The sequence below is a fragment of the Ruditapes philippinarum genome, unplaced genomic scaffold, assembly GCF_026571515.1.
Source record: "Ruditapes philippinarum isolate M1 unplaced genomic scaffold, ASM2657151v2 ctg7376_1_1_1_1, whole genome shotgun sequence".
Taxonomy (NCBI): Eukaryota; Metazoa; Mollusca; class Bivalvia; order Venerida; family Veneridae; genus Ruditapes; species Ruditapes philippinarum.
The window spans coordinates 33,638-49,912 of NW_026860479.1; the positions used below are offsets into that span (position 1 = coordinate 33,638).

General features: G+C 33.6%; 1 long non-coding RNA gene across 1 annotated transcript; it reads left to right on the top strand.

The window, feature by feature from the left end:
- Positions 1–3,012: 3,012 nt before the first annotated feature.
- Positions 3,013–6,662, top strand: LOC132760250 (uncharacterized). The gene is made up of 3 exons (XR_009629832.1): positions 3,013–3,112; positions 5,388–5,547; positions 6,496–6,662. It is a non-coding gene; the product is annotated as an uncharacterized LOC132760250 (long non-coding RNA).
- Positions 6,663–16,275: the final 9,613 nt, after the last annotated feature.

Sequence of the window (16,275 nt, forward strand, 5' to 3'; positions counted from 1 at the left end):
ATAACCTGTGCATGTGTAAAGAGGGTACCGTTTGAGCAGATTTTGCAAAGAGGGTACCGATATAGATATGCACCGTGGTGTAGCTTTAGGACGAATGATTTCATAATAATAATTGATGAGTACATAAAAACAAAATGTACAAAAATGGTCCTAAGAAATGGTTATAAAATGAATATTGCATGTTTGGCTGAAGATGCATTATTAGTAGTTCTCTTTAATTATAGCGTTCATGATATTGGAAATGTATAGCAGATCTTACTCATTTAAGACAAAAAAGTATTATACCTTAAGGCAATAGTATTTGCAATACAAACACCACTGAGAATGTAATAAAAAATTGTTTATTAATACCTTCTATGACAAACAATTCATTTGATTTTATAACCATTTCTTGGGACATTTTTGTACATTTTGTTTTAATGTACTCATCAATTAATATTATGAAATAATTCGTCCTAAAGCTAAACTCTCACAGATTGACAGACTAGACAGTTTTGCCTTTTTTTTCTCAGAATCAGCTGATTTTGGCAGCAGTTCCTTCAGTTTTAAGCTGAAACTGTGAACAAGAACCTGGGCCGTATTCATAAAGCATCTTAGTGAATAATTTCAACTTAGTGAAAAAAGACATTTTTTTGACAAGTTGAATTTAAAAAATCTAACGTGTGTACAAAATTTGTTTGAAAATAGGCAAGAAAATGTCCTAATTAATAAAAACACATAAAAAATGTTGTGGATGGTCACAGGTATTGGAAATAAGCCATGTCAAAATTTAAGAACTTTTCAAGAGGATGAAATATTTTAATAAAAAGTTTTTTTATGGCCCAAGCACTTTGAACAATGTTGAACAACTGTTCTATTTTATAATTATTTTGTTGATGAAAAAAAAAAAAAATTCTAAAACCATTGATTTGATCATTGTCAGCTGGAAATATAATTTGACCTACAGAGTTTCATTAATAAATATAAAAAATGGTTAAATCGTTTTGTATATTTTCTACATGAGTGCAAATGGAAATTTTAAAACAAAGGGACGTAACTTGGTAAACTGAATACGAACCGCAATACGGACTTTACCGAGAATATTACTGTAGCGCCACCTGTTAGCATAATTTGGATGTCACATATTATTACACCAGATGTCGCGTTGTATTATGCCTGCTGCATTCGGCTTTCGGCTATGCGCATTCTACCTTATGACATTCGTCATTCAAGCTGAGTAAATTGACCTAAATACAAACAGTTTCAGGTTAATTTATTGAATTAATATACCAGATCAACAAATGAATAATAATTGATCGTTAAATAACGACATCAACATAAAATTAAGCAAGTCGCACACAGCAGAAAGCATAATGTGCATGTAAGAAAGCAACATGTAAAAGTCAGAATGCAAGATGTATATGTCAGAATGCCTAATGTACAAGTTAGAAAGCACGATGTAACGTAAGAAAGCAAGATGCAATTTTGGCATAAATAACCCTCCATACACATGCGCTTTCATGGGCTGCTTTTGAATATTAGTTAAGTAAAAATGACGTCAAAAGGTCAACGTACATTTTTTTTTCATTTATTGATAAAGTATATACATGCAGTTCAGATTTAAATCGACATCTTGGCGAAAAAGATACTGCATGTGTTTCAGTAAAAACCAATACAAAATGTCAATTTATATTTTTGTTGCGAATGTAGAAAAAGGACACACTGTATTGGCTAGCCGTACGGCACTTTTCAAAATTTTATGGAAGTCGAAAATGCATATGTTATTTTATGACTTTAAGCGAGGATTTTAACCAAGAAACAGCATTAATTGTCTTCGGATGTTAACTTTTTAGAGATTCATCGCCTTGATCGCTATATATCGATCTTTGTCATCGCAAGATGTCGAGAAAAAAATAGCCTTTGGTTGCATTTACACCAGAGACATAGTTATCTATGTCTCTGATTTACACCAATTGAAATAGTTTACAAAATTTTGATCATAATCCTTTTTTGTTTCATTAAGTTTAATTTTCGACACCTTTAATATGAAAAAAAAAAACAACAAACACTGAAAATGATTGTTGTTAGGCTCTTGATAATTGCGACAATTACCGACGGTACTGTATAGAAGTTTGTCCATCAAGGAACGTTTGCATGTTCCGTGAAAGGCATTCTAAAATTCTATTGTCAGTCCCTGGATAGGTTTTAATTAAGGCTAATTAATTGATTGACTGTGCTTATATGTTCGATATTTATCTACTGTTTTGAAAATTATATAATTATTTTTGCATTTCACCGTTTTTTTTTTCAATGTTCTTTTTATTTATTTATTCCACTCCGATAATTTTTTATTCGATCCATGTGCTTAAAATTAACACAAATGATTTAATAATTCATCTTTCATACAAATAAAACAACAAATGATAAGCATGAAAATCAACAATTTTATAACGTTCGACTTCCATATAATTTTGAAAAGTGCCGTACGGCTAGACAATACAGTGCGTCCCTGAACTTTTGGCTAGTCGTACGTTTCTTTATTTTTTATTATTATTTTTTTTTTTTTTTTTTTTTTTTTTTAGATATTGTTACGTATTTTGAACCATAAAAAAATCTCCTCTACACCTCTTGTGAAAATTAAATTGTCTGGTCAATACTTTATTATGTTAATATTTCCTTACGATTCAACTAGATTTATCATGAATCTAAAGATGTGGGGAAATGACATCACGCGCACCTGTTTTTATACGGCCAATACAAAAACATGGCCGCGCTTACTGATTTGTAGAAATCGGTGATTTAGCGATTTAAATTTTGTTATCATTCGTTTAATATTATTATTAAGCGGCAGAAAATTTGCAGATTTATTATTTATAGTATTCTTTTTCTGAAATCAAGTTTTTATTCTAACCTTGTCTTTCCCTTTAATTTGTAACAAAGAGGAAAGTCACGTGTGTCTATTCACTTTTTTTTTGGTAGAAAGAAAGTGAAAATAGACATTATGTTTTTGGAAAATACATTACGTGACCTCGTGTAAACACATGACGATTAGTGTATACATGTATAAATCATATAAGATATTAGCTACTGAGTATCAGTTGTCCAACTCATCAAAGTGTATAATTCATATCAGGTAACAATCATAGCAACACTATTTGGTTAGTTAAAAACTTATGTTAAGGTATTAGGACCCTAATGGGCACTATCAGGAACTAAAGAATTGACATCATAGGTCAGATGTATACCTTAAAGTACACCTGTATGCAAAATTTAAACAAAGTTTACCGTACGGAAATCAAGTTATGGCCACTTTTCTGAACTCAAGCTAGGATGTTATGAGGGCCCTTTTTTAGAAATGAGGAACCTTTAAATAATCTGCAATAACATTCTAATGAAAACGTTTTCCTATGAATTTTTGGTAAGAAACAAATAGTACCATTCAGCTAACAATCCACATAAGCCACATATATCTGTATAAAAATGTTACCCTACCCCACCCATTTTTACCACATGTCTGACCATTTTTCTACTTAGGGAGCCTAATTCAAAAAATTCTTAAAATTTACCCAAATGAGTGCCTGTTTTCAAAGTTTCCCTAAATTTTTAAAAAAGTATATTGGTTGATCTTGTAAAATATGAAATACTTTTACCGTCTAGTTTTGATTATATTACACTTTGAAAATATCAGGTACCATATTTATTACTAGATTTAGCATAATTTAGCCAATAAATACCTATATAAATTAAAAATTCAAAAGTAAACACTTTTTCTTTCCATATGGGACATGAGAGATACATAAATAATGTTAAAAGAAAAAAAGAAAGAAAAAAAAAGTTGACCCTTCTGGGGATTGAACCCATGGCCCTCATTTTCAATGTAGTTAACAGTAATTCCAGCCTATTTGAATACTCTTCAAAGCGGAGGTAATGCATTAGGGTGCTAATACCTTAATATCAAAATCATCATCAAAGTTATCCAATTAATTTTCTTTGATTTTCATCGCTTCCTCATGTTTCTGCTGAGTTAACTAAAACTCTTGATTTATGTATACTATTTTCTATGGAAGCAAATATGCATTCTAGATTATGTTAAAGAATTTAAATAATTTCAGTTCTACTATAGTTCAGCTTTTACAAATTTTCCAAAAAGTACCCCCCCCCCCCAATCTGCGCAAGTTTTATGGTTAACCCTTTCCCTCATTCCCTCATGAGCATATTGTGAAAAATGGCCGTTTTCATTGAAAAGCCTCCTGTTACAAGTTCAAACTGCTATGAAACTATGAAAAATGCTTCAATACTAATCAAACTTGGCACAAATGTTGACTGGACCATTGCCTTTGTAACGACATGCTCAGTCTTAAATTTCCTGTTACCATGGCAACAAGGGGACATCTCAAAATTGCCAAAAATCACTATTTTGCCTTGATTTTTTCCATCAAAATTTATTTCAAAGTGCTGCAACTTCTCAAGGGCAAAGGCTTTTCAGCGTTGGTAACTCGTTACCTTATGATCGACCTCGGGTCATTTTTAGCCTCTCATAAGTCCAAAATTTTCTTGGCGATGAGAGGGACTACCGCCCCCTTCAAACCCCCCCCCCAAACAGAAGGGGGCACATCCCCCTTCTGGCAACCCCTGATGTATCTTTTGGATGGGGGCGGCGCCAAAAAAGTGCTCACTTTTTTAGCAACATTTCTCAAACGAAAACATGTGTTTGGGGCAAATAGGACATTTTTTTCACTATTTGAGGCCAAAAAGAGGGGGAGGGGTCGAAAGTGTGTTGTTTCGCGTATATATGAAGTAAAGGGTTAACAAAAAATGATGAAAAACTTTGGAATTACCCAAAATCTAGTTTTTCCATGTTAACACCTAATTTTGGTGAAAAATTGTTGTCTTGTAACATTTTTTAATTTTTTTAAGTTAACCCTTTCCCTCATGAGCATATTGTGAAAAATGGCCGTTTTCATTGAAAAGCCTCCTGTTACAAGTTCAAACCTATTTTATTGTAAATTGGTTACTGACAAGAATCAGCATCAAGTACATATTCTGTTTATCAGAAACATTCAGGTTCTTCTTTTTCATTGCTTTCAGGTAGTATTCAACTTTACATGAAATCATTGAAATACTTACTAAACAAAGTTATAATCAAGAAAATTATTCCTAACAATTTATTTAGTGGACAAACAGATAAACTGCAAGATTTTGTTTGGTAACTGTTAGTCTCAGTATGTGATAAATAAGGTTGAGTCAGAGCTTAATTTGTCAAATAAAATCAGAAAACATACAGGAAAGATTTTACCACTCTCAAACAAATTTCCTAGTAAACATATGAATAGGAAAATAGGAATGTACAGTCTTTGAATTTCCTTACACTTACAAATTATTTTAATTTTAAATGTGGAATTTTACAGATTAACTCACTGGAAACAGGATTTATTTTTGCTGAACTCACCTGTAGAAGTGGTTCAGGGCGGCACTGTTGTTGGGAGTATAGTATTATCAAGAAATCCAGAATAAAGACGACATATTAGAGCAGAGTTTAAGTTTATGGTAACCTCAGGAAATGAAATTGTAAGTACATAAGGCTTTTGGCACCAAAAAAGGTTATACTTAGTATAGAGGCCAGTCTCTAAACTATTTTTTTAAGGTCGAAGCATCAGAATTGCAGCTACCGTTAATCCCTACGTGATCGTAAGAGGCAACTAAATAGATTTGAATTTTTGGAGCTTATGCATTTGTTAACTCCAGCATGTGAGGTGGTTTTGGCCCCTGGTGTTGCTTTAAGTTTGTAACAATCTCTCCCTATTAAGCTCAGCTGGTGGCGTAAAAAGTAAATCAAATTGCCTAGGAGTTCAATATCATCTTTCAGATTTTGGTGCAATATGTGCCCTAAAACCAATTATATTTTTTAAGAACCATATCTAGGTTTCCAGGGCCCTCTTGACCCTCTTGTTTAAGATTTATTTTAATACTACGGGTTCTACCATGAAGTAATGATTTCAGATATATTTATTTGTTTTTATTTTAAATATTTATTTGTTTTTATTTTAAATATTTATTTGTTTTTATTTTAAATTTGTTGGTTTATTTTATGGTTACTTCAGTCAACACCAGCACTGTAATGGTCATGTGGCAACTTTCCAGCTGTACTTGTGAGGGAGACATCAGATGCTCCACTGTGCTTTATTTCAGGCATGAGGGGCACTTGAGTAGAACCACTAACCTTCTAATAGCTTCCTCACATGAAAGATTCTGACAGGGTTCGAACCCATAGAGGTGCGGGTTAAGTGATTTTAAATCCATGACCATAACCACTCGTCCAGGGAGCCTTGTTGTACTACTTAGTGTATATATAAATTTGTGTTTTAAATATTTTATTTATTATTGTATTATATTTTATATCTTTGTATTAAATTTCAACTTTTAAATTAAATGTCTCGCAGCTATTTGTGATAACTTAGTTAATGCATGTTTCTCTGTATTACAAGTTACAACAGATAAAATTATATTTGTTTTCAGTGTAGTAAGCACAAGAAAAAGTTCTTCATAGGGAGATAAGTTTCTCTGTACATTGGCCTGATCATCATTGACGTTAACTTATAGATGACTAGCAGCCTTCAAACCAGGCGTACAAGACGCATCTCACAACTTCTTGGTTCATTTAGTCAGTCTTTGGAAAAAAGGACATTAAGTATAAATTTACCAATTTGGCATTGTATATCAGTTTACAATCATTGAAAATATATATTATGTAAACAAGTAATGAATAAATGCTTGAAGTAAATTATCTGTTTAATCTTTTTATATCTTGTTTATTTACACCTATTTTTTGCAAATTCACAGATATAAAAGTAAAATTGTCAATAATTATTGAAAATATTATACCCCCATAAGCAAAGTTTATTGGGTATAGGGTATATAGCATTATAGGAGTCTGATTGTCGGTCAATCAGTCAACTTCCTGGTTTTCGGATGATTACTTGAGTTTTGAATGAGTTATTATCCCCCGCTGAAAAGGCGGCGGGGGATATAGAAATAGTCTCCGTCCATCCGTACAAACCAGAGCTACATTATGGGGTTTGGTCTATTGTTCTCATAACCATAGATGTCTTTGATGTCATTCATTCCGTTTCTCTTGTGGGGTTATTTTCTGCATTGTGGGGTTAAAGAACAAAAGAAATAACAACAAAAAAACCCATAATGTAGCTCTGGTAAGAACGTCTGTCTGTCCTTCTATCCGTCCGTTCTTCCATCCGTCCGCTCTCGCAGGACAGTAATAATATGGCTAGAGGGACAATAGGTAACTGTTCTTTCTTTTTGATGTCATTCATTCCGTAATGCTTTGATGTGGCTATTTTCTTTTGTGTGGTTAAAAAGAACAATAGAGAGAACAATAAAGTAGCCACATTATTACTGTCCCGTTAGAGCGGACGTCATTGTGTCTGGAGCATATCTCAAAAAACCTTTGAGATATCAACATGAAACTTCATAGGTAGATAGATCTCACTCAGGAGGTATGCAGTGCACAAGAATGATAACTCTAGCTTTCATATTTTTTTAGTTATTGCCCCTTGTTATTTTTCATACTTAATTTTTTATCTGAGTGGAGCATAACTCAAAAGTCTTTGGAATTTCAACATAAAACTTCATAGGTGGATTTATCTTATTGAGGAGGTAAGCTGTGCGCAAGAATGATAACTCTACCCTTTATAATTAGCTCACCTGAGCTATTTCTAGGTGAGCTTTTAGGATAATTGAATGTCCATCGTCCCTCGTCCGTCCAAACTTGTTCATTAACACTCTAGCGGTTACATTTTTGCCTCAATCATTATCAAACTTTGTCAGGATGCTTATCTAGGTAATAGCTCGGATGAGTAGGAACATGGGTCACTAGGTCACAGGAGCTAAAAATAGAAAAAACCTTGTTGTTAACACTCTAGTGGTCACATTTTTGACTCAATCATCATCAAACTTGGCCAGGATGCTTGTCTAGGTAATTGTTCGAATGAGTTCGAACATGGGTCATTTCGGATGAAAAACTAGGTCACAGGAGCTAAAAATAGAAAAAACTTGTTAACAATCTAGTGGTCACATTTATGACTCAATTGTCATCAAACTTGGTCAGGATGCTTGTCTAGGTAATTGCTCGGATGAGTTCGAACATGGGTCATCTCGGGTGAAAAACTAGGTCACAGGAGCTAAAATAGAAAATCTTTTGAACTCTATAGTGGCTACTATTGTTATCCAAATATCCTGGTAATTGGTCTAAAAGTTTGTTTTGAAGATTTCTAGGTCAAGTTTGAATATGGGTCACCTGGGGTCAAACGCTAGGTCACACTGCCCAAAAATGGAAAAACCTTGTTAACACTAAAGGTCACATTTTTTACTTGTTATCGAACTTGGTCAGGATGCTTGTGTAAGACATTGCTCGGATGTGGTTGATGAGTCAGGGGAGCGATCTAGGGCCACCTTGGCCCTCTTGTTTGTGACAATTTTAGGCAATTTTACTCTATAAAACAGCTTGATAACAAGCCTTTGTACATTTTTGGGACAAGTTTATGTATTCATATAGGTAAGCATTTTTATACTTAATGAAACACCCTTGTGACAACTCTTTCGCTGTCCTCCGACAGTTCTTGTTCAATTATGACCGCTGGTTCTAAAGCTTATGGAGCTTTATATTACTGTAACTTGCTATAGCTGTTTGCCTTCTACTTTATTTAATTGATAATGTTCTCTTCTGTGTCAAGTGAGACAAATTTTCGAATTTCACCCTTATTAACTGGAAAATAGTTTATCCGCTATGATAGGAATGTCATATCTCGGCGGTCGATCCTCTAAGTAACTAACCAGTAAATTATCGATTTCTTTTCCAGTGACCGAGCACTTATCTTTACATGATTTCTGAATCAGCGGTGGGAGACAAATGACCATTAGACTCGAAGATCAATGTCACAGAGAAATAACGCCTCCCCCGGGGATCGAACCAACGACCCATGATTTGCAAATCCGATGCTCTCCCTATTAAGCTAAGCGGTCGGTCGAGAAAAGGAAATAAAATTGCCTAGGACCCCTTTAATTATTTTTTCTTGGGCGTTTGTCAAGAGAAATAATACCTGTATAATCGATAAATTATTGTCGTTAAATAAGAAATAAATAAATGAAGAAACTTTAGATGCTCAATTCAAAATGTTCGACTAATAAAGTGAACTTAAAGCCGTAAAAATAAAATAACTATAACCGTTAGCTATAAAAATGAATTTCATTTTTAAAAATGACCGATTGATGTAAACTCAAGACTGTTTTTCGAGCTATTTATATCATAGGCAACTTGAAATCTACTTATAATTCCATAATTTATGCATATTCTTGAAGAGTTTTATGATTCGTTTGATTTTTTTCCAGTTATACCAATTATCTTTTTATGTTGTATTTTAACGTGAGTTTCAATAAATTCTGCCCACACTCCACTTGTCAATCTCACGTGCAAGTGTTGTATTTTGAAAAGAAGAATAAATATTTCATAAATTTTAGGGACGCTCTTTAAGATATTTTTTTTAATATTGCCTTACAACATTATTTTTTAGGGTTATGTATCGAATAAGTAGCATAACAACGTGCTTAAGACGTGTGATGAAGCTTTAATTTGTGTTGCTGTAAATCATGAGATACACTTAAATCTGGCTCGGCACCGGACATGTTTACTAGAGAGCAATAAATATTTCGGAAGATTTAATTGAAAATCTCTTTTTGATAACATTATTTCAAGTACATGCACTTCAATACCTTGTCATAAATATACTTTGTTACATCAATTGTCTACTTGAAATGTTCTAATTTTTTAAGCCTGTCTGTCCTGCTTAGGCCCATATTCGGTACAAACGCATGAAATATGCCTACAGAGTAGAAAAAATCCAAAATAAGAGATAATTAAGATAAATGACATACTCGGTATCTGCGTTTTAGTTAAGGTTAAATCACAGGAACTTGATATTTAATAAATAAATCACAACATAAACGTATATTAAAGAAATAGCCCTCATCTCCATTAGGTATTTGATTAAAACTCCAGACAGTAAGAAACATTGCAGTGTAAATCCGGCATTACCAAGGTCAGACATGGCTTTGGGGTAGATAGTAGGTTTTTTTTAAGTTTTCGTGTAGATCTTATCATATCTTTCTTGAATTAGTTTGATAACACTTTGTCAATGGTGAGCTGAATGTTATATTCACAATGGTGTCAAAGATGGCGGATGAATACTAAAAATGCTTTAAATTAATAATGTTTTGACTCAAAATCATTCATTATCTGCTTATTTCAATGTCATTAAATAAAAATCAAAAGCATTTTTATTTTCCATGAGGTGCTTGTCATTTTGCTATGAAAGCAATACCTAAGTTGAAATCAACCATATACTTTTGTATGTCAGGAGAATAAATCTCAGGGAATTTGCCATAATTCTGTCAAAATCCATGCTAGAGTTATTGGCCTCGGATAGTGACCTCCTATTATGCTCTCAAATAAGTGTGTGAAGTTACATGCAAATATCATCAGTGCATGGTTGATTGAATGGAAAACTTTAACTGAAGTGTTACGCCGATGCCAATGCCGACGCCCGAGTGAGTAGGATTTATAGAATAGTCAAGCTGAAAATGTACATTGTAACACGATTTATAAACGAAACATGCACTACCTCTTACAATGCAGAGTCAAAGAGAAATAATTGTTAAGTAACTAAGGCATTTCTGACTTATTTATGGTGGCATATTTCTACCACCAGATAACCATATACTAACTAGTTAATTAAGCAGTTACTATCATTCATCTGCAGTATGGCATGTCATTCAGCAACTTATCACGCCTCTTTCGTTTATGTAAGTAGCTTCCAGCCAATAGCATTATAACAATGAATCTTAAACCTTTTCCTTAAGTAAATATAAAATCGGGTACAATTTTTATTCCCAGTTTTTTTTTTTCAACGAAGGGGGGAAGTTGGGCATGTCCCACACGTTTCTATGTATTTTGGCAACCAAGCTCTGGAAACAACAGAAGAATGGTATAAAAAGACGAACGCGCCAGACATGAGCCAGTGCGTCCAACAATTCTTCAAGATTTTACACTGTTTAAATAAAACAAGAGGAATAAAGATGATGCGTTGTTCAATAACCGTTGTATTGCTGGCGACTTGTCTCTTCAAACCTGGAGGTAGGTTACACTTTTTTTGTTAAAAGGAGATGAATAAGAAAGAAAAAATGAGTTTGAATTGGAAAAAGCAGCCACCAAACGCAATGGCAAAATAAAGTTTTATTTTTTATTATTATTTTATTTTAATTTAATTATTGATATATTTTTTTGGAAACCTGCAAGATAAAAAGCCATCTTATTTTCAAGAAATAGAAGGAAAGAAAACGCACACAAATAAAATAAAAGAAATTTTGTACCTTTTGCTTATTCATGAAAGCTAAACATTTGAGCATTTTAGGAAACAATACAATTTGCAAACAGTTGGGAAAATATGAGATATATTAGTATATATTTAAATTTATAGAAATAAAATCATTTGAATGTTAATTATACTTACGTATATAGATTGACATTTTTATAAAACAATAAATTCTGTTGTTTTTTTCAAGTACGCCATTGCTGTCGTAAAGCTTTTTATTCTATGCTAAACAGTAAAAATTTGTTCTAACCATTGAAATGTCGACTGATATATGGATCTTATTCATAAATAATAACACTTTATTATTACAAAATTTTCAGTATAAAGTAATATAATGATTTAATTCACTCTGAAAAATTAAAGAAATTATCAGATATACAAAAGTACTATAATTTTGTGATAGCTTTGTCATTTGGAAAACAAATGAGAAAAGCAAAAAGAAAAATAATCAAATCACATTTAATTCAAACAAACTTATTTAAAACATTTCATTTAACATTATTTAAGTCATTTATTTAGACGAATAGTGCATTACTTATCTTTATTTTACGTAAATTTACCAATACAAACTAATTTTACAATTTTTGATTGAAGTTGTCAGAAAGGGGCTGATGTTATTGATATTTGTATGATTCTGCCTCAATATTAATAAGAACACTAATAAGAATAATGAATAAATAAATAAATAAATAAATAAATAAATAAATAAATAAATAAATAGATAAATAAATAAATAAATAAATAGATAAAGATATCAATCAGTGTGGCTTTTGAAAATGTTATAGGAATCAAGCTGGCAGAGATACACGATTGTTGGTGTGAATACAAAACTTTGTATTCTCTCATAACATTTATGACAAATGGTTAAATATGTGTCGGCAAATCGTTGTGGTAGCGATAGGTGGATATTTTTTGTATAACTTACAATTCACATAGTTTTGCAAAGAAGTCCTATGAGAATACGCTTTTGTCACCTAAAGTTTGGAGGTAGATAAAAATTTTCAACATTTTAACTGATTTATTTAATAGTTCAGATAATGAGAATTGATATAGAATTCAACCGACACATTCTGCCAAAAAAATTTTAATAGAGTTGTGCGGACGACAATGAACATGGAGAGCGGTCCGTGAACTATATATTATATTTGGGGGACTTCTCAAAACACATTAAGCTGAAAGCAAGGCAAATACAAATTATTTCTGGATTCAAGACACTTTTAATTAAAATGGTATTTGAAAGCAAAACATCTAATTAGATTCAGACGAAATCGTAGCAATGTCTCTCAAAAGCCTTGGCATTTTTCCTCTTCATAAACTTATTATATAGTTCGTGATTTCCCGGACTAGTTTTGGCGAGCGGATGGCGACGTCTGCACCTATCGTTTTCTTGGGACTCCCTGTTGACGTCGTAAGTCACTATCGCTCTCAGAAAGAGGAAAGCCCAGCCAGCTATATTGTCGGCGCATGTCCTCGTGTGGGGAGCGGCTGTTGTATGCGGGGCGCTGCTGTTCGGTTGTCTTGATCGTGACCGGCTGGTTGTGGTTGCGGTCCATCAGCAGGCTGTGTCCTTTGGTGTTCTGCTTGTCCAGCTGCTGGTCTGTCAACAAGTCTGCGTTCTGTCGTCTTTTATGGCCGTAACAAGCTTCCTGAAACAATATACATATAAATATAACAGTGTTTTATAATTTACTAGGATTTTATTACTGGTTGCTAATTGGAAAATATGGTTGTACTTTACGAAAACAATGATCGTTTCTCAATGGTATAAAATACAATCTAAGTTTGTGTAAAAACGCATTAAAATCGTCTTGTACTCAAATATGACCTGTTTTTGTTAATGATATATTGTAACATTATTTCGTTTTGCAACCAAATTTCTTTCAAAAGTACAAACAACGTTTTTTACAACAATTCAATAATATTCTTACTTATATCAAATTTTTCGATCTGATTCGGCTGTTTTGGCCAATCAGCTTGCTAAGTTTGTTGACAGACGGTCCCGTAATTGACTTCCCAGTTGCATTTCTATAAAGATCTTTGGCTGGCTGGCCTTAACCTGGTTAATATTTTGTTTATTTCTTCAATTTATGTCCGACCACTTTGTTGGATTAGCTTAATAGGATCGTGTAACATCAATTTACTTTCATCGTCTGTTATTTTCACAGCTTTTTTTGTTGGCTGTAATATCGTTACTGAAAATAAAATAAATAATAAAGTTATAATAATAATTTTATTATAATATTACCGATTAACCAATTTTTATTTTGAAAGGTAAAGTGTAAGATAAAGTTTTCAAAAATTTTATTAAAAATGACCTGAATTTCTATTATAATAATGATGAGACGATGATTATAATAGTAATTAATAATAATGATAATGATAATAATAATAATAGCATTATTATAATTAAAACTTCAGTTATTTTATCAAAATTTTGGAAAATTTATCTAACTCTTTTATTAAAAATAAAATTGTTTGGCCTAGACAATGATTACGTACAGTACATGCGTGTAGTTTAGAGTGTGAATAAAGTGAATAGAGTGTAATAATGACATTCACTGGCCTGGAGAATTATAATTAAATGTACGTAAGTTTTATTTTTCACAAAACATTTATTTACTTTCATTTTTTAACAAAAACAAGATATGTTTTGTAAAAACATGTAATGCCCCCTAGCGCATGGCCAATTAGTCATGTGAATAAGGTTATTATGCATGACTTTGACCCAGTGATCAAACAATTAAAAAGGATTATCAAGTATCTACTGGTCATGACCTTAACCTTTGACCCCTTGACCAAAACTCAATAGGGGTCATCTACTGGTCACGAACCAATCATCATACAAAGTTTGAAGTTCCTAGGCTTAAGCGTTTTTAGTTAATTGATCAGAAACCGTTTTTACCTTCAAGGTCAATGTGACCTTGACGTTTGCCCACTTGACCCCAAAATCAATAGGTCATCTGCTGTGTCATGACCAATCACCATACCAAGTTTGAAGTTCCTAGGCCTAAGGGTTCTTTAGTTATTGATCGGAAAACCGTTTTTAACATACAAGGTCAATGTGACCTTGACCTTTGACCCAAAATCAATGAGGGGGCATCAGCTGCTCATGACCAAATCACCATGCCAAGTTTGAAGTTCCTAGGCCGAAGGCGTTCTTTAGTTATTGATCAGAAAACCGTTTTACTTACAATGTCAATGTGACCTTGACCTTTGACCCCTTGATCCCAAAATCATTAAGGGGTAATCTGCTGGTCATGACAAATCACCATGCCAAGTTTGAAGTTCCTAGGCCTAAGCGTTCTTAAGTTATTGATCAGAAAACCGTTTTTACTTACAAGGTCAATGTGACCTTGACTTTGACCCCTTGACCCAAACTCAATAGGGGTCATCTGCTGGTCAGAGACTAATCATCATACAAGTTTGAAGTTCCTAGGCCTAAGTTTTTTAGTTAATTGATCGGAAACCGTTTTTTTACCTACAAGGTCAATGTGACCTTGACCTTTGACCCCTTGACCCCAAAATCAAAGGTCATCTGCTGGTCATGTAACCAATCACCATACAAGTTTGAAGTTCCTAGACTAAGGGTTCTTTAAGTTATTGATTGGAAAGCATTTTTACCTACAAGGTCAATGTGACCTTGCCCTTTGACGCCCTTAACCCCAATATCAATAGGGGTCATCTGCTGGTCATGACCAATCACCATACCAAGTTTGAAGTTCCTAGGCCTAAGGGTTCTTTAGTTATTGATCGGAAACCGTTTTACCTATGAGGTCAATGTGACCTTGACCTTTGACCCCTTGAACCCAAAATCAATAGGGGTCATCTACTGATCATGACCAATCATCATATCAAGTTTGAAGTCCCTAGGCCTAAGGGTTCTTTTGTTATTGATCGGAAACCGTTTTTTACCCAAGAGGTCAATGTGACCTTGACCTTTGACCCCTTAACCCCAAAATCAATAGGGGTCATCTGCTGGTCATAACCAATCACCATACCAAGTTTGAAGTTCCTAGGCCTAAAAGTTCTTTAGTTATTGATCGGAAAACCGTTTTTGCTTACAAGGTCAATGTGACCTTGACCTTTGACGCCCTTGACACCAAAAAATCAATAGGGGTCATCTACTGATCATGACAATCACCATACCAAGTTTGAAGTTCCTAGGCCTTAAAGTTCTTTAGTTATTGATCGGAAACCATTTTTCCTTACAAGGTCAAATGTGACCTTGACCTTTGACCCCTTGACCCCAAAATCAATAGGGGTCATCTACTGATCATAACCAATCACCATACCAAGTTTGAAGTTCCTAGGCCTTAAAGGTTCTTTAGTTATTGATCGGAAACTGTTTTTCCTTACAAGGTCAATGTGACCTTGACCTTTGACCCCTTGACCCCAAAATCAATAGGGTCATCTACTGATCATGAAAATCACCATACCAAGTTTGAAGTTCCCTAGGCCTTAAGGTTCTTAAGTTATTGATCGGAAACCGTTTTTGCCTACAAGGTCAATGTGACCTTGACCTTTGACCCCTTGACACCAAAATCAATAGGGGTCATCTACTGGACATGACCAATCACCATACCAAGTTTGAAGTTCCTAGGCCTTAAAGTTCTTTAGTTATTGATCGGAACCATTTTTCCTTACAAGGTCAAATGTGACCTTGACCTTTGACCCCTTGACCCCAAAAATCAATAGGTGGTCATCTACTGATCATAACCAATCACCATACCAAGTTTGAAGTTCCTAGGCCTTAAGGTTCTTTAGTTATTGATCGGAAACTGTTTTTCCTTACAAGGTCAATGTGACCTTGACCTTTGACCCTTGACCCAAAATCAATAGGGGTCATCTACTGATC